This window comes from Gasterosteus aculeatus, chromosome 13 (genome assembly GCF_964276395.1).
Source record: "Gasterosteus aculeatus chromosome 13, fGasAcu3.hap1.1, whole genome shotgun sequence".
Lineage (NCBI taxonomy): Eukaryota > Metazoa > Chordata > Actinopteri > Perciformes > Gasterosteidae > Gasterosteus > Gasterosteus aculeatus.
Genome location: NC_135701.1, coordinates 6,513,989 through 6,526,490, shown reverse-complemented (window position 1 = coordinate 6,526,490; position 12,502 = coordinate 6,513,989). Strand labels below are relative to the sequence as shown.

The window sequence follows — 12,502 nt, the reverse complement described above, 5'->3', positions numbered from 1 at the left end:
ACCTTTGAGCCGTCGACGGCCGCCGGAAAACCGAGCAATTTGAAACAAAGGCATATCGCACTAAAAACTACAGGTTAGCTATTGCATCTTATCAGATATTCAAATTCACAAACGTGTGCATATTTCTGTACTGTGGATCCCTTCTTGTTTTTCAGCAGGGTTCATTTGTTTTTTTAAGCAGCACCGCCTGGATGTTTTTTCGACTTTGTTCGAGCTCAGCTCTCTTCATCATCAGATGCTTCGGCATCACTCTGTGTCTGGCTGCCGCCTCCCGTCTCAAGGAATGCGCAGGTAACTTGCTTAATGAGGAGACAAGAATATTTCCCCATGATTTAAGGAGAGATCACAGAGCTGCATCCCGCTCAAACAACCCCCATTTGATCATAAATAAGATACAGATGAGGAATCGTCTGCATCTTCTATCAGAAGAAACTACACTCAAGTAGGAATATTGTCCAAGTATACTGTTTGTATTACCTTCACTTAAAGGATCCACAATGTATATGGATGTCATATTAACAGAATCCACTCTAGACGACCTCAAATCAAGGATTACACGTCAACATTCCCGAACACTTCAAATAGTCTGTCCGTGGGGGAAATGTGCAATCCAGCATTTGGTGTGATGAATGTTGAATATACCTGTAATGGCTCTCGTTGGGCCATTATGCACCATGATATCTGGTCATTATGCCTCTCTTGATTTATACTGCTTCTGTGGATCCTCACCCACGGTGACCTACATTCTCTTTCATCCCGACCATCAATCATTTAGCAGTTCAAAGCAAAGACTGTCTGTGGGGGAACGCAGAGGGCTGAATCATAATAGCATTAATTCTCCAAAGACACTGTGAAAAAAATATGCAGTATTATGCGCGTAAAGGTTGCGTCACTTTATCGGCGTGGACCAAAAAAATGGAACGCAGACTACAATACAACCAAGAGTTGATAAACGGGAAGCAGTGTCTTCAGTGCTGTTATGAAGGTCGAGAGTAAACGCAAACCCTGATGCTCATTAACGTCCAATTCAAAATATAATAATAATATATATAATACAGACTGCTTATTCATTCACCGCCATGCTGCCACACGCAACCACTTTGTAGAGATCATGCCACACAAATCACTCTTTTGACGGACATTACATGTTAAAGTATTGAAACTACTGTTTGCCAACAGCTAGGGCCAGAGACAGGAGACACACAATGGGGGTGAGAAGAAAAGACAGTGAAACGTCCCGGACTGAAAAATAGATGAGCACTTCAGATGCGTAAGCAGAGGCCCGATGACTTATTCAGTGTGTAAATGTCATTAAATCAGCCACCCACCTCCAGCTGTCCAGGTGGAGTTAAAGCTCGAGTTTAGGTGGAGAATTGAGACACCAAAGGTTGAATCTGGATCTGGATTAAAGTCTGGATTGAGGGACGAAAGGGACTAAAGATGGGAATAACAATAGGCAATGTCAGGGGAACATCCGGTTCCACTTTGTATGCCATTGTAGTCCTCCCGAGCTTTACTGTGCTCTGTGCATCATTTCCTCCTAAAATAAAACAAACCTACTCAACACCTGAAATGCCGCTGTAGGTGCAACAAGGTGAGGGAAGGTACACTACAATATTTTTGTTTTGCAGGAGCGAGGAGATAAAAGTCAGGTAATGCTTCCCGGAGAAAGTACACGATAGATTGGGCAAACTTTTTCAGATTTTGCACTTGGCACATTCCGATGGCTGGTTCTTGTATATCAGAGCATCTTTTGCAATGGCCTGACAACACGTCCCCCCGGCGGGCAGCAATGGTGACTGTTTGAAACACTATCCTGGATATTACAATGACTCAAGGCAAACATATCTAAAATCCATCTGAAGTGAGACTATACAGAAGTCAAAGTTTCCATGCAGGGGATTCAGCAAACATTGGCTACGTACACATGTAGTGCAAGTAATGTTTACCGGAGCAGACAATGAAGTCCCTCTCCCTCTGTGCGCGTTGTAATCCGAGCTTCTCTGTGCTGTTTACATAGCTGGGACGGCTGTGTGAGTCTCGGTGCGGTTTACGCCACTTTGCACTGTGCTAATAACGTCAACAACGTCCCATCTTCGTGCACTGCTAGTGATTCGTGCACCGCTACCGATGCTTGCGAGCCGCCGGCTCAGCCGCTTGCATGTTGAGAGCTGCGGAACAAAGTCCATTGAATTCCTTATAGAGAACCTTTTAGCTAAAACATGCACTCTATAAACACCAACAACAGTAAATATGTACTAAAATATCACGCATGAATAAAAAACAAGCTGACCAAAAACTTTAAATCAATGAGGAGGAAAAGTCTGTTTGTACTGAAAATGGGACTACATTAGGATTTTTTTGTCAGGGATCCAAAAAACAATCCGCCAATAATGCCGTTTGTTTATCCAATGACCCAGTTTGTTTATCCGAACCCCTTCGGTGGTATTCCCTCTTCACCTTCCAGCTCCACCAAACTCGCTCTCTCGCTCTCCTCTTTTCATCAGCAGCTTGACGTCCATTTGTGAGGTAGATGAAAAAAAGGGAGGAAAAACACAGGCACACATGCACAAGCACTCAGCCCCTACCAGCACCACAACACGCACAAAAAACAACGACACAAAAAACACACTGAGTCCCATCTGAGATTCTGAAGCCTATGCTCTCTAACTGTCACTCCTACTTACAGACCTATCATGCAGAAATGCTGACTTATTCATGGCTTTCATGCAAAGTTGGATGCGCAGAGGAAACTGAAGCTGGCTGGGGCGAGGCCCGGGCCGCTGCTTGTGTGTGTGTGTGTGTGTGTGTGTTTGGTCCGTCTTGCGGTGCTGTGCGCACCGGACCTTCCTCAGCCGTGCTTTACATCATTTTGTCATTACAGGTCAGACAATCACACACGCACACACTCAGAATATACTGTTTGTGCTGACGTAAATGCTTCTGGCTTACACCCGGAGCCCATTTCTAATGAAGCTAATAATATTTTTGGCAACGGTTGAATTTGCACTGACAGGATGGCAATCATTTACACATTGAGTCTGGGAGGATCCATTTTTTCCACGTATTATCCCATCATTTTTTCAGGTTCCAGCACATTAGGTGCAGAGCATGGCCTCTAGATAATGGCAGCTCTTTAGATTCAAAAGTGCCAAGATAATCAGGAGCGTGTTATTGAACAAAATGTGATATAGCAGCTTAATACTGATGTTGGCAGGAGAACTATGACATATGACGACAATAAAGATATCATTAAAATTGTAAAAAATAAAAATAGTGTGAAAAGTCTTACTTTATGAGTGACGTGGTGATAAAAAAAAATCGAAGCTCTTCCTGTGACGCTGGTGGGTCACAGTTAATAGAAGTAATAATTACCACTGTCTACTGATATATATGATATATATACACTCTGAAACCGGTTGTGTGTTTTTTATGTATGCACAAATGCATGTGTATGTGTGTGTGGGCGAGGAATCTTTACAACGTTGATTTCATAACTAGGGCATCTGACTGTCACTTTCTACTGGGTGTTCTAATGATATATTCCAAGCTCTGCTCACAGCTGCAAGTTCTGTATGCATGCATGTGTGTGTTTGTGTGTGTGTGTGTTAATTAGTGTCAATGTGCACACATCCATGACTATGAGTGCATGTGTGAGTGACATCTCCCTGCTTGAGATAACTACTGATCATTATACAGAGGCTGAGGGGCAACAGAATCTTGGATTTTCTTTTTTTTTTTGCTGTGCAGATATTTGAAAAACGTAGATCCCCATATTGACTGACACTCTGTTGTGCAGGATCTGTTGAATAATTGAAAAAAATACATGCATGCTAGAAAAACTGATGAATATAAAGAAAATGTAACAGCAAATTAATGTAGCCCACGTTTTTTGGGTACGATTTCAGTCCAAGGAAAGACGGGGAACACCAGTGTGAAGTATGCACACAGATGTGGGTAGCGTCCACTGTTTTACCTGTGTGGTCGGGCGTCTGATATATTCATTGCCATTACCTGGTGTTGTCATAGCTTTTGATGCTCTTCCATTTTTGACCCTTGTGCAAATGGTCCCTTCTGTTTAAATACACCGATGGATTCATATTGTATAATTTCCGGAGTTCAGTTCAGTTGATGAGCCTCTGCGACAATCTGACTCAAGGGCTTCGGAGTGAAAAACATACAGTGGCAACAGCTAAATGAATTCCCTCTTACGAGCATAAGGGCCTTAAATACAGCTGGGACACCTCTGCGGACCGCTGAGCCAAACACCGAACTCTGCGCTTCCTTTTCCCGGGCTCAGCGCAGTTTGCAGAATTGTTCATTTAAACCTTTTCTGGGCTCTACTTTTTCATATCAGGTTTCCTCTGATGAAAAAGTGAGTGCCAGGCTGCAATACTTCTGAATCAAACCCTGTAATCATATTCCTTTTGACCTTATTGTAGCACATTGACTCTTAAACTCTAGTGAATGCACCTCTTTTTTGTTCATGACATGTACTCCATTTAACCCCCTGGAGTTAAAATCAGCTCATATATAATGACTTCTAAGATGTCTTAGGAATATCTTTTGTGTGAAAAAGGTGTTTTTGCATTTGTAAGCTTTTTGGATATCATTCGATTCACTGCAAAGATTTCTATTTTCCTCCAAAGCGGTCTTTTGTGGCATATTGTGTCTAAGCAGAATGGTTTTGTTAACCGTCCACCTGTCTTATATCATCCCACACTCCTCTCTTGATTATTTGGTCATGTACATAGTTTGTCCTTTTAGAAATACACATGAACCTAAAATCTAAGAGCATTTTAATGTGTTGGGCCTTTGTCTGTACCTGTGACTTAAATAACCAACTAGTGAAAACAACAATGCTTAATAGACAAAATCATTTCATGAGTGCACTGCATGAGTGCTGCAGACTCATGAAGTGCACTGGAAATGAAAAATGTTTCCCAAAACCCCACAGTATCACATCTGTGCCTTTGTTCGACTAGATCTTAATAATTGCCACTTTCAACACGAGCCACGAAACACAAGCTGGTATCAACGAATGAGTTGACATAAACAGTCTATGCTCGTCGTATATGGAAAAGGTTTCGCCATCAGCAGTATGTTACCCACAATTTTCAGAACGTACTTACACTTTCCCACTTTAAACCTCTGGGGGAAAGTAAACGGCCTGCAGTGCACATTAAAATACTGAGCCGAGGGCTGGAGCTCCAGGGATGAGCCTGCTACACGGCAGTGACCGCTGTAAGTGAGCTCTGTCCCTTTCTGATCCACAGGTGAGCGACGGCCATTAGGACTCCGGCAGCAGCGGCACAGATGATGCTCCTGCATTGATCCAGCTCAGTGGGCGATGAACATCCTATTACCTTCATCACATTGTGATGTTGAAGCAAAACACCTGCTCCTCCAGCAGCCAAGGAGGCTGGCGAACACATTTCTAAGGCCTTTGTTTCCTTCCACCCAATGCTGGATGAATCTCGGATCGTTATTAAATCCACAGGCATAGTGCTTTGATACGGCCCAGTTTCAATCCCCATGAACCAATGGATGGTTTTCTTTAAATAGGAAGATGTAAATACTATTGACCATTTTTTTAAACAAAGCAACAACAAAAAAGGTTGCATTTAGAGGGGATTAATACCTACAGTGTCATGTACATTAAATAAATTACTTTTACAATCACAGGAGAACAGATGGTACCTGGTATCTACGTTACATTCCTTGACTAAAACCTGTCAAACTCTGAAGCTTGCTTCACTTTCTTAGCCCCAGTGTGAACTTGGGTAATGCTCAGATGATACGGTTTGCTTGTTTTGGGGCTGCAACTGAGGTACTCACTCTAGAAATGTACGATTGTGTTGTTTACTCTGACCCACATGGTTACAACATCTGAAAACATCCAACAAGGGTTATTAATGAAGCCAGTATTATTATTTACCTTCTATTTGCAAAAATACACACTTATTTGGTCTTTTCGGAGCAGACGGACGAGCCAGAGACCTGCAAAATGTCCATGCCCCTCGATAGTGTCTAAAGGAAGGACGGCGCAGCGTTTAGTTCACCCTCGGGGCAGAGCGAAGATGTGAATTAGATGTGGGAAGTGCTGTTGGCGAGTAAAATGGGCAGAATGTGTGTATCACACCGCGAAACCACCGATGAGATCGAGTTCAAGCCATTAGAGGGAAGAAGAGAGCGACAGTCTATTGTGATGGGAAAAAAAACAACAGCTAAAAACGCCTGCTAGTGGATGAGCCGGGTCCCTGCAGACGCACCCGCTACCGTCTGTCCCAATCCTGGATGTGATGGCTGCTCCATTTCAACTGCTTAGTCTCCTCCACACACACACACACAGTCCTAATTCGCCCGGGACGACTTTAGCAAGATAAGCGCGATAAGCTCTGACACAAGCATATTTCCCAGAGTTCAAACTAACTGGTGTGTGTATCCTGACATTATTGAGCTCGAATTATACAAGGTCCGCCTCCCACAGCAAGTCTCCCACTTCAAAGTGTGTGTGTGTGTGAGAAGGAGAGAGAGAGAGAGAGAGAGAGACCGGGAGACATACAGATTGGAGAGTAATAGATTGTGTGAACTGTTTTGTTTGCAGGATTTGCATTGAAGTCACAGCAGATCAAAATTACCCCCCGTCCTCCACCCCCCATCCAGTTCCATGTACACCTGCGTGTGTCGTCAGCACACAGTAAACCTGCACGCCGCCAACACAGAATGTGAATGAACTTGAAGGAAGCCTGCTGCACATTAAACAGTCAAATGAGATGTATGATATGTGAATGAACTTAATTGCCCGAGAAGTGTTTGTTTTTTTGCATATGCCTCCGCCTAATTTGATCTGGTCTGTTTATAATGAGGTATTTCTTAAACAAACCACACAAACAGAATGCAAATCAGCCCGGAGAGCACAGGAGAGATTACGTCTTCTCCGCGGCGTGCGCGGCGCGCTGGTTCAGTTGCACGGCCGTGAGTGGATTTCGCCTTTTTGAAAGCAAATGAAACGGTATCAGATGAAAAGAAGGGGTTGGCAGGCGGGAGCACATGAGTGTACGTTACAGAAGAGCAGTATAGTGTTTGGCACTGGGCCTGTGGAGGCAGCGCTGCACGGAGCAGTTACAGTAACAAGACAGCAATAGAGCCTGACAGGCCACAACTCAGCAGCGCAATTACACACGTTACACACACACACACACACACACACAGGTGGCCTGCTATTATATGATGATAAGCCCAAAGCCTCACACACACACACACAGCCTTGTTCTTCTGTAGCACATTTGAATGATCTAGATGTCTGCACCATAATCTGATGTTTGTGCGTCTGAGCGCTTTAGCAAAGTAGTTGTGTTTTTCGGGCTTGCAGTTTTCAATCTAGCAAATGGATGTTGATTAAGTCTCAAGAGTGTGTGGCGGTGTGTGCGTGTGTGTGTTCCTCTACCTGTGTGTGCACAGAGCTGGCCATCCATCAGATTGTAGCCTAAATGTACCATAAATTCAAGGAACAACTTTTTTGAACTTTGCAGTTGTTTTCAGACTTCATCTGGAATCTGGGCCAAATAAAGTAAAGGCCCATTTGATACTGAAAAGCACGCGTTCCTTTGTGTGTGCACGCGCGCGACAGCCTGGGACCAGGAAAGACCACCAGGGAAGAAAAGAACCTTCCAGCAGGCAGAGAGAGAACAGACAAGAGAGGCTTTGAACCTGATCGCATCCCGATTCCCAACGCCGGCGCACGAAAAAAAAAACCCCAACAACACATCTTTATTGTTCATTGTTCTTTCAAAATCACCGTTGACAGTCCGCATGTGGCACAGAGCCATCAGACCAGCACGCACGACTACCACGCGCCAGTTAACCTCATTTTAATTTCCAACTAACCTTAACAACATTATACTTTTTTTTTTTTAATCCCGCGTCTCAACTGCCGGGATTTGTCCTTCTCCAACGCGCATTCTCGTGAAATGCCGCCGCGTAAAAATAGAAAAGACAGTTGTCCATAACTGGTACCCATTGACACAATAGCTCCCGTTCCAAGCTCCTCCCTATGTGTGTGTGTGTGTGTGTGTAGCGGGTGGGTGACAGCTGGGATCGCTGCGCTGCGCTCCAGTCTGTGGTAAGAAGCTTCATCTCCAAATAGGATGAGCGTCGGCTTTTGTGGAAAGGACCGAATTCAGATCCGTAGCTAGTTCTGGGACCACTGGTTTATTCAGTCCACCAAGGGGCACTTAATAAAAACACAAGACGCTTCTTCCCCCTTCTTCTTTCTAGTGTGGATTTCCGATGGATATTCCGATTTGAAGAGGTGCGATTCGAGCGCGCGCGGCATGTAACAAAAAGGAGCGCACGAGGAAAAAGTAGCGCTCGTGTTGTTATTCCGAAGCGAGACGCGTCTGAACTGCCCGTGAGAGCCCCGTCTCATGGATTACTAACGGGCCGAGCCGCGAAACAACTCCGGGGCGCATCCATTCATGAGCTGCAGGTAAGGGTTCCTCTCTTTATTTCAAAACTTTAGGTGCGCGTGGTTAGCCTGCGCCCGTGTCCCTCGCAGCCCCGCCGGGCGGCTCGTCGCCTGGGCGGCCAGGCTGCCCGCGAGACAAGTGCACCGCGGCTTTCCCAGCGCTACTTTATTAACTTAGGGTGATTTTCCCGTGGTCATTATAGCATTGTTAGGACAATATTAAGTGAGTGTTTCCCAGTGCTGTAGTGCTTTAACGCAACAAGAAAACACACACCCTGCTCGTGTAAACAGACCACAATTTGGTGCGTAATCCCTCTTATGCTGTTTACCGGTCGTTAAATAGAGAAGTGTCAGTCCCAGAGGACCTATTGTGGATCTCGTCGAGTCCAAATCCAAGCAAAAAACATGTCAGTATGATGCTATATGGTATATAGCAGGAACATGTAGGGCAATAGGAGAAATGCGCTCTTGTGAACTTGCGGGACTCGGAGCGACCAGGTCCTCGGTGCTTCAACGCACCTCAACATCGCACCGTAACGGTTCAATAAAACAGCCACGAGACTAATAGTTATGGACGGAAAAATATAAATGAAGAATTACCGTATTTCGATTTTAGATTCGTATGAAAAAAAGCTTGCTCCAATATTATTACAGGACATGCCGGGATTTTCATTAGCCATTTATTTTGCAATTTCATCATTGGACATTTAGAATGAGAGCGGCAATTGACGTTTGTACCTTTTTTTCAGTTTTGTGCTCTCCAATCCAAAAATAATCATAGTCGCAGATATTTGAGGTTAATTAATTATTTTCATTTTTTTTATTCATTTGATGCTAAGTTGTTCTGGACTATGATACTTTAGCTGTTTTTTTTTTGTCCAACACACGCACACACGCACACCCTTTCTTGGGTGTTGTTCCAGGGATTTGGAGCTACCAAGAGGCGGAGTGGCCTCTATTACTCTGGTGCTAAAAGATCAATTGGATGTTTGTCCAGGTCCGAACAGCAGCCAAACTGCAGCATTCTTAGAAGTGGATTTGTCATTAAATGAAGTGCTGCTGCACATTATTTCTTTAACGAGCTGGGAGGGGAGACAGAGGCCTCACAAACCACCTCCTGTAGCCCGACAGCCAACACCCATGTCCCTCCCAGTGGTCTCCCCTCTCCTCTCTCTTCCTCCCCTCTCCCCTCATCGCATGAAAGAACCTCCCCACTGGTGGTAAAAGGGATTCGGCAACTGTACGTAGGTTAGAGATGATCAAGTGTGCGAGGGTTATGGTATAAATGGGTGAATCTAAGGAGTATTTAATGGCTTCTCTTGGCAGCTGATTTTCAGCGGCAGCGCATGATGCTCGTATCAGCCTTTAATAATATAAATAATAATAAAAAAGGGTTGGAGAAGCGCTCAGAGGAAAGGCTGATCTCTGCTTTTTACTCACATCACTGGGAATATTGGTGCTCCTGTGTGTTGCATATTTCTTTTCTTTTATGACCTCACATATATTTTTTTCGCAGTCAGCATAGCTGCATGCTGGCAATGGCTATTACACTGAGATCTCAAACGTGAAATAGTAGAATGTTTGAACATTTTGCCTCATCCTACAACATTAGCCTCAAGGCATTCAAATGTCCTGCAGGCACGTTTTTTTTCAAGATGTTTGCACCGGCTGCAAATCCTACCAGGGTGTTTTACAAGAGGCTCCAGAGCCCCAAACCCAAGTGCTAATCCTGCTATTAACTCACGATATACGTGGCCGTGTTGCGGTGCTGATACATGCGTTACAGCGTGATTACCTTTGTCACACAGCAGCCCGTCCGCTCTGCTCCTGGAGAGGCAGAATAGATCAGAGCCACCACTGTTGTTGCTTGTATTTGGAGCAATGCTCCGTGGAGCATTTGATCCGCCGATCCCCTAACAATAGCGATGGGGTTGGCATAGTGTGTGACTGATGTGGATTTGTCACCCCGTGTGTGTGTGTGTGTGTGTGAGAGAGAGAGGAGGAGGGTGCGGGGGGGGGGGGGGGGGGGGGGGCAGAGGCAGTTTGCCAGCTGAGGACAGATCCAGCAAGAGTACAGTAGGTTTGAATAATTGATAAATGAATTGGCTCTCTATTATAAACAATGAGAGCGGTCAGCTGCTGTTAACCACAGGTCTTCATTCAGTCAGTGTCATCACCCAGCATTCAATAGTGCGTATTTATGCATATTTTATGACAAAAAGCCATGTTTTATGGATGCGCATCCTTGGTGTGTGGGATGGTGTGTTTTTCAAGTTCCTTTTCTATACCAACGATTGCAGTGCGAGAAAGCATCACACCCCCTCGCACTCATCCGGATGTGATTTATGGACCCTTAACCCATTTTCCCTGATTCCTCACATCTTTTCTAAATTGCAGCGGCACCAATTGCAGAGCCTCACTGCGTAAATGACAAAGGTGCTCTGGTCGTGGAACGATAAAAAAAAAAACATTTTGAAAAGACATTCACGAGCGTGCGTATGTGTTTTAGCACATTTAGCTGTTGGCGGGTCACTGCAATCACAGACGCATTCTAATGCAGCTGTCCATCACAAATGTTACGTGACGCAGTTGCGGATTTTAGCTGCGCTGAAGTTGTCTCTCTCCAGCTCCAGTAGGAGTCAGTTGTGATTCAGGAGGTTCAAAAAAGAAACAGTGGAGACAATCCGACGTGCTGTAACAAATTATGCAACCCCCCTCTCCATTTAACCTAACCTTTTGCTGCTCCCTCTCCCTCTCGCTCTCGCTCTCCCTCTCGGTCTTGGTGATGATTTTCTCTACCGACCGTCTGAAGCTGACCTCATTAGTTGATAAATGCCTCTTGTTTTATCTAAGAAAACTACCGTAATGATGCCATAGAGGCCCGCAGGACATGGTGGACCTGTGCCTAGGCTCCTTTCTGCTTTGTGCATGCATGCGAGCCTGCAGCATATTTTGTCGACTATCCGCCATCCTCTCTGGTTAAGTTGGAACATATCGCCACTGTTTACAGGTGGTGATAAATTCTATTCACGGTCCTGTAGAGATCTAATACATCTCTCCGCCTAGTTTGGTCCAGGGTGCTCCATTCATTCACAGCATGGCTCATTGAAAACGTAATCACTCGCTGATCAGTTGCCGATGGATGTTTTCTGAGTTTCCCTGGGTCGTTACTAACTGCCCGTCCCCCACACCACGCACTTAGCCTTAACCCCTTCCGGCTCCCAGTAAATGACTCCGCGGTGCATCCGTTTGGATTAACGGCCCATGTGTTAAACAGTCCTGATACTCGTCACATTACCATAATTGATTGGGTGTGTTGTCTACGGCGAGGAAGCTGGAGGCCATAAACCAGGCAAAAGGCTTATTTTTGGGGGGGCCTGGCGCTGTTAGTCAGCGGTTGAATTGGCAGGAGTGTCTGTTGGTGGTTTTTTTGGCTGTTGGTCCTTGGCACATCTCTGTTGTTAGAAGTGAATCGGAGCGTGATAGCCAGCTAGAAGAAGATCGTTGGAGGATCACCCGCTTGCCAAAAGCAGCAACAAGCAACATTCGAAATCCCCTCACAACATCAGGTTTCCCCTCGTGGAATTTGATTTACATTTTAAATACTCAGTACATGCGTCCGTAACACGCAGTAATACCTTTGTCACAGCTGCAGTTGCCCGTCATTACTCAAATGGATTGGAGAGGAAAAGCATTTGCGGGGGATAATCCGAAAGCAGCGCGATTGCCTGAGAGATGGATGAATGGCCGACCTCGAAAAGAACCGAGAGTCTTTTGCCACACAGATCAGATGATGTCAATCGCGGCACACGGGCATTAAAAGTATTATGTCCTGGCTGCTGTCCTGCTGTCAAGCTTTCACAGAGAGACAGCGGCCAGCTGCGAGTCACGAAGAGAGCACACAGTCTGTTAAGACTCATTAAGGCTGCACATCCGCCCGCCGAGGCCGCGGTTATTTCTGTGCTCGGTTTGCTTGTTGGATGTGAGATAAACTCTCCTGCTTATTCTCATCCCCTTTTAGCCCCACCTTGT

The 12,502-nt window shown here is 45.1% G+C and overlaps 1 protein-coding gene across 3 annotated transcripts in view; it reads left to right on the top strand.

The window, feature by feature from the left end:
* Positions 1 to 8,060: 8,060 nt before the first annotated feature.
* Positions 8,061 to 12,502, top strand: part of sema6a (sema domain, transmembrane domain (TM), and cytoplasmic domain, (semaphorin) 6A) — a 95,815-nt gene continuing 91,373 nt past the window's right edge. For all 3 annotated transcript variants that reach the window (XM_040195443.2, XM_040195442.2, XM_040195441.2), the window contains exon 1: positions 8,061 to 8,491. The gene's annotated coding sequence lies outside the window, so the exon portion shown is untranslated. The remainder of the gene's footprint in view (positions 8,492 to 12,502) is intronic.